Source organism: Hyaena hyaena, unplaced genomic scaffold, assembly GCF_003009895.1.
Source record: "Hyaena hyaena isolate Hyena2069 unplaced genomic scaffold, ASM300989v1 scaffold_705, whole genome shotgun sequence".
Taxonomy (NCBI): Eukaryota; Metazoa; Chordata; class Mammalia; order Carnivora; family Hyaenidae; genus Hyaena; species Hyaena hyaena.
The window spans coordinates 551,086-557,990 of NW_024081339.1; the positions used below are offsets into that span (position 1 = coordinate 551,086).

The window sequence follows — 6,905 nt, forward strand, 5'->3', positions numbered from 1 at the left end:
TCATCAAGGAAGTCTTAGTCTGTTTGGGGGTGCGGATGGATTTTGAGGGGGAGCAGGATATTGTCAAGTCTCACAGGGCCTCTCCACAGATTTCTTATTAGATGCAAGAGGAAAACTGTCAAGTGCAGAGCAGAGAAATGGGCCACAGGGAGGCCGGGCGCTTAGTGCAGACCACAGCCTGTGCCCTGGGTATGACACGCGAGCAAACACTTGCCGAGAACACATCCCGAGAAGACAAGAAGGGCCGGAGTCTGAAATGCTTCCAGGGAAAAGAGCTTGAAGTATATGACAGCTGAGTGCAGAAAGTGATGCTAGACAGTGCTAGACCAGGGGGAAAGTACCCTAAAGGACATCTTTGGGCCCATGGTCACACATGGGGTATAGGCTGTGGGCCAGGTCAGAGGGTTGTGTCCAATGTGAAACTCACTATAGGTGATGACCGGACAACCGCTGGGTAAGAGCATATCCATTGTCTGGGGGTGAAGAGAAATGATGTCTGCAAGCTATTCTCAAATGGTTCAGAAAATATTAAATACAGAGAGACAGACAATGAAGGAGCTAAAAGTAAAAAGGAAACAGTAGTTGATTCTGAGTACAGGGTATACAGGTGTCATTGTTCTGTTTTAAACTTTTGTCTCTAATTTTGCAGTTACTGTGAAATAAAGTGTTAAACACAGCAGCAAAAGCAGTGCAGTGTATTCCCGAAGAAGGAAACCCAGCCCCGCCTGGGGGTCACTCACTCGGGGTCATCCTCAGCTTGGGTTCCGCTGTTTGAACTTGGTAATGGTGCAGCAGGCGGGGCCTGAGGCTGCTCACTCTTCTGCCATGTGTTTGGTGACTTTCTCTTTTCTAGGATGTTTGCTTCAATTAACCTCCAGGTAGCAGAGGGCGGAGAAAACCCAGCTGTGTGCCAACAATGAGACTTGGCTTTCCTGCGGCCTCAGAAAAACTGTAAATAAATCAAAACGCAGGGGATGTTATTTGATCTGGAAAAGGGCTAGTTAAAGACTCCAGGATGTTGGAAACAAAAGATATATTAAATACACAGGGCGTTCGAGCGTAATTTAGAGGGTGTAATTCTGCCCAATATTTGCTGACATCAGTTGGAAGCAAACCACAGCTAAAAACTAAAATCCCAAATGTGAGAGGAAGAATTATAAAAATCCAGTGTTAGACCCCAGTGCTTCAGCGATTCTCATTTTTCAGAACAGGGATAGGATCAGCCCATATGCACACACGCCAGAGCTCCTGGGTCACCACCGCAGAGTGGAGAGGGCTGTGGGACTGCCATGTGGCCGAGCTAAAGGGACATCAGTGGTTCTCAAAGTGGGGTCCCTGACCAGCAGCATCAGCATCACTGGAGGAATTTGTGAAAAGCAAATGATCGACCCCACCCAGACCTGCTAGATCAGTGCTCTGGGGGTGTTTTAACCAGCTCGTGGGTGGTTTCCACGTCCACTAGAGTTTGAGACTCACTGGGCCAGCTCTCTTTTCCCAGTTTTCACTTTCATTGGAATCCCAACCACTCAAGGAGGTGGGTTTTAATCTATCTCCTATCACTCCCCATAACCCTGGGTAGATCAGGTCAAATCATCTGCTTATTATAAATCCAGGGAATTGGACCAGATGACCTCTCGTTTTCCACCTCCTTTCTCTTATTTTGTTTATTCAAAATTATACTACACTGGATTTATCTGCTTCAAAGGCATTTTCAATCTTGCTGCAGAATGACACGCCAGACATTGTCCTTTGATTGGCGTCTCAGCAGACCAGGAGTCATGGAGCAGGTTGGCGTTCCCTTCGAAGGACATGTGCGGAGACTGGCAAAAGTGAAAGTCCCAGATTCCCCTGCATCCCTAGGGTCTGGCGAGGACCGTGCTTGAACAGGGGGCTGTCTGGCTCAGAGCTGAAGCCATGCCCCAGCCCAGAGTTGGAGAGTCCACACCCATCTCAGGGTGCGCATAGGTGGGACCTGGCCTGAAGCGGGGTGCCCACCTGTGGACAGCACTGGGTGTGAGCTCTGCGGACATAGGGGTTTGGTGTGGGTAGGTGGGCCCTAGCCCTGTGCTCACAAGAAGAGGGACGTGATCCCTTCTTCAGGGGTGCCCTTTGGGAAGCTACAGGGCCACCTGGGAACTCGGGGTCCACCTTGCCTTTGCCTTTGGGTACCTGTGGGACCCCATGTGCCACGGTGACCCCTGATGGAGTCCACTGTGGCCCATCTGGGGAGGCAGAGGCTTCCTTCCTTCCTCACTTGACTGAGAGGAAAGGCACGGGGCAAAGGAGCTCCCTCATCCTCTCCCCACTTTTCCCCCTCAACTCCCCTGACCCTGGACACCTGTTCAGCCTGTGATGGGAATAGAAAGTTCTTTATGGGAGGTGCATCAGGGTCCTTCCTGGCAGCCCCCCTGCCCACACGTCCCTCTCTCCTGGATGGTGGGCTTCCATGCACGGCCATCTTGCTATTCTGTTTTGTACCCCAGTGCCTTCATCTCAGGGCACACAGTAGGGACTCGATAAATACACCTGAATGAATGAATCACTGCACTAGAGGTAAGGTGTCATTCTGCTGCTTCTATGGGAAAAGCCACGTTTAAGTGTGGAAATGAGGTAAAACTTAAGCTACAAACCAGAAATATCTCCATAGGCATTTTCAGAGCTTTGGCCCTTCTGTGGACACCCCACCCCCTCCCCAAAGTCACAGCCGACAGGGAGTGAGAAGGAGACAGTAGAGCGGTGGAGGGGGCAGCAGATACTCTTCAGAAACAGATATGCGGTGGCTCGGGATGGAGCCATACCTGCCATCAGACACAGGTACCTACAGAATATGGCGGCAGACGTGGGAAAGGCTTTGCAAGGTCTAGGGAGCAAGGGCCAAAGTCAAGGTCAGAAATTAGAAAGCTGGGAATTCATACAGACCTCCATTCTGGTTGGTGGGAGGTAAAACTGTAGTCACTTGCTCCTTATAAAACACATTTATTTACCCCTCAGTCAGTTGTCACCTTAGGTTTTCTTCTTTCCTAAATTTACATGATGCCTTCCTCGATGGCTTCCAAGCAGACGTGATAGGGGAGCGTGTCTGCAGCGGAGACTGGCCAGCCCACGGAAGTTCCAGGGAGCAGCGCAGGTGGGGTGCGGGCTTCAGAAGCAGCTCCCGCAGGAAAAGGGAAACGCGTCCTCTGGGAACCCACAAGGGCAGCCCCAGAGACGCACAAGAAAATGTGAGGTTTTTCTCCAACTAGTGTTGACCTCAGGCTGCACTCCATCTCTCAAAAATAACAAGATTACCGGGTGTCTGGGTGGCGTAGGCAGTTGAGTGTCTGACTCTTAATTTTGGCTCCAGTAATGATCTCACTGCTCGTCAGTTCGAGCCCCACATCAGGCTCCACACTGACAGCACTGAGCCTGCTTGCGATTCTCTCCCTCTCCCTCTCTGTCTCTCCTCCCCCGCTCCCACTCTCTCACTCTCTCAAGATAAGTAAATAAAGTTAAAATATATAAATAAGATGATTACTGATGGAAAAATACGTATTCATAAAAAAAGAAACAGGGCAGGAAATGGATGTGAGTTTGGAAAAGAGGAATCTTGGACCTAACCTCATTCTGAAATGAGTGGAGTTGGAGCCAATTGTGCGTGTGAGAGATTACGTGCGTGTGTGTGTGTGCGCGCGCGCATGTGTGCATGCGTGAGTGTGTGCAGCATGTGTGGGTCTGTGTGTATGCCTATGATGTGTGTGTGCATGGTGTGTGCATGTATGTGAGTGTATACACATATACATGAGGTGTGTGCAAGCATGTATGTGTATAAATGTGTGTGGTGTGTGTAAGTGCATATGAATGTGTAGGTGTACGTGTGTGAGCGTGTGTGTCTGTGTGTGCACTATCCTTGTAACCTTCATACACCCACAGTCTTAGTGGCCACCTTGGGGGACAAGGCATGAGAGGGAGAGGGGGAGGGCAGGAGGGAGACAGGGCGGGGCCAGGAGGGAGAGAAGGTGGGCGGAGCCCAGGCTCCTGTGTGATTGTGGAGGAGTCCGCCCAGGGTGGAGGGTGGCACGTGTGCCTGTCTTCTGCACTTTGTTCTGTTCTTCTTCTGTGGAAAACTGACATCTTAGCTTGTCAGATGTCGTCAGGGAAGAAAAAGCATGTATTTATGCTTGTAGGGAAGGAGGCACGTGGGACCCTGAATTCAAACCCAGTCTTGCCAGGAGCCAGCAGTGCACCCTGGCCCATGACATAATCTCTCTTGGTCAGTTCTTGATCAGTCAGTGTGGCTATTAATACGATATTATTGATATTATTATGTATCATAACACACACACATCTGACGTGACACTGTTTTTTCACTCACAAAACCCCCATACATAAAGTTCTAAGTGCAAGTACTGCAAAGTACTACTTTCATATCTTTTCTGATCTGAATACAAAGCCAAACATGGTGCTGACTTTCAGATTTAATAGTCAAGCTAAAAATAAAATGGCAGGGTCGCCTGGGTGGCTCAGTTGGTTAAGTGTCCACCTCTTTTATTTAGCTTTTTTTTTAATGATTATTTTTGATAGAGAGAGAGAAAGAGCACGAGTGGGTCAGGGGCAGAGAGAGAGAGAGGGAGACACAGAATCTGAAGCAGCTCCAGGCTCTGAGCTGTCAGCACAGAGCCCGACGCGGGGCCTGAACACAAACCGTGAGATCATGACCTGATCCGAAGTCAGATGCTTAACCGACTGAGCCCCCCAGGCGCCCCATGCATCTAATTCTTGATCCTGGCTCAGGTCATGATCTCAGGGTTCATGGGCTGGAGCCTCGAGTTGGGCTCTGCGCTGACACCACAAAGCCTGCTTGAGATTCTCTCTCTCCCTCTCCCTCTGCCCCTCCCCAACTCATGCACATGCATTCTGTCTGTCTGGCTCTCAAACATAAATAAACATTTAAAAAGTCAAATGGCAAGTTATCATTTGGAACAGGCTCATACCCTAAAATAAAATGCGAATGTAGTTCATGCCACTGACTTGCACGTTGAAAACGATTAAAACGGTGAATGTTTTGCTGTATGGACTTTACCAAAAGAAAAGTTAATAACAGAACACAGCGGAGGCCCCAGCCCTAGTGGACAGCGCAGGCCCCACGCTGGCTGAGAGAGGCAGCCCCTTGCTCTTTAGAGGCTCTTAGAACCCTCCCCTCAAGCTCCACTCTTGTCCCAGGCCAAGCTGACTCTGGTTTACAGAATATTCTCTGGTTCCTGGAAACCGATTTCGACCTCGATCTTTTCTTCGAATCATTTCCTCTGCATGGGGCTTTGTCTCCTTAGACCCACCAGCCCTGGGAACCATGCCAGTGGTGTTTCAGAACAGAGCGCCGATGCCAGGTTCTTCTCCCAGAAACCCTAATTCAGTGGCTGGTGGGGGACCCCGACTGGAGCCCCCCCACCCTCTCCCCCCAGACCTTGTGCAGCTGCCCGGGCTCCTGGAAGCGTTTCCTTGGAGTTCAAATACAGAACCCTTAACCACAGCTTTTTAAATATGTGCTACTTTTGCAGCAACAATTGTGCCCGCGGTAAAGGGGATGGAGCCCTCTATCCACCTAGATCTCTCTGGATGGCCCTACGCCTGTGGTAAGTTCACGGGGCTTCTCCAGCTCTAAGTCAGCAGGCGCAGCTCACTGCCGCCCCCAGGAAGCCTCCCCCGCCTGTCCTGAGGGCTGGGACATCCTCTGACCCACTGTCCGTTCAGGTCACTGCTTCCTCTCACTTCCCCACGCCCGGGTCCTTTGAGTCCTGTGACATCTCCTTAGAAAAGAAAACTCCCTGTCCCTAACTCTCGAGAAGTTTGCAGATCTGATTGTCAGAATGTCCCCCACACTGCAGTATCCCTTTTGAACAAAGTCTCCCCTTACTGAGTCTGGATTAGTATTTACTTGACGTCAAGCTGAAGCCACCTCAGTGAAATGAACACGTTACACCTCAGAAAGGCTGCTACGTCCTTTAGTCCCCCCAGCGAGAGGCCAAGGTGTGTTCCGCAGGCTCCCCACCCCCAGGCCTGGGGCTGGCTGACTCCGGGGAAATTCAGCCACGTCCGTGTGGCCACTACAGTGGGGAGGTGATGGAGGGAGGTCCCAGGACCAGCCTTGCATCAGGATGGGGGACTTGGGACCCTAAATCACCCAATGGGGTGGCCACTGAGGCAGCTCGGCACATGGACATGCCCATGGCTCCCACCAGGTAGCCTTCTGGGAATTCAGGGGCCCCCAGACTCACATCCAACACTGAGTCCAAAACCAGAGGTCTGTGGATAAGAGGAATGAAGAGCTGACCCTCTGGGGACTATAGGGGCAGCACACGGACAAGACCTTGAGGAGGTGAGCATCATGCACTCAGGGCAGCTCGAGCTGGAAGGGGCCCAGGCAGCAGGCATCCCAACCCCCCTCTCTTTCCTCAGGAGAGAATGGAAGGCTCGTTGCTGATGTCAAACAGAGAAGTGAGGCAGAATCGCAATTAAGATACCCCACTCGACTCTGATGTTGAGGCTCTTGTCACTCACTGTCACCTTTGCAATCAGGACTCCTCTGGGCATGATATAAGGAGAATGCAGAAAGATGGGCCCAGAAATTTGACTGTATTGACCGAATGTGTCAGATAAAACAAATCTGTTTGCAACGAGCAAACACCTGACTTCTAACTTCTGCCCCAAGTGGGAAATATGTGCATGAGGCAAAAGAACTGCAATGATTCAGCTTTCCCCAAAAGCAAAGCCCCTAATAACCCCACAAACCCATTTTGCAAATGAAGCTTTTTAATCATTCAGGGAACGTGAATTGGCTGTCGTCCTTAATGCCTCAGAAAGAACTCATGGTGAGGAACAAGTCCCGAGTCTGTGTCTGGATTCGGGTAACTAGGCTTCAATCCATTTAC

The 6,905-nt window shown here is 50.6% G+C and overlaps 1 long non-coding RNA gene across 2 annotated transcripts; it reads left to right on the forward strand.

Moving 5' to 3' along the window:
- Positions 1-1,408: 1,408 nt before the first annotated feature.
- On the forward strand, positions 1,409-6,329 carry LOC120220558. Of its 2 annotated transcripts, XR_005525619.1 has the most exons (4): positions 1,409-2,553; positions 2,648-2,814; positions 5,535-5,609; positions 6,216-6,329. It is a non-coding gene; the product is annotated as an uncharacterized LOC120220558 (long non-coding RNA). The 2 variants fall into 2 exon arrangements; XR_005525618.1 differs by having other exon boundaries at positions 1,409-2,814.
- The last annotated feature ends 576 nt before the right edge of the window (positions 6,330-6,905 follow it).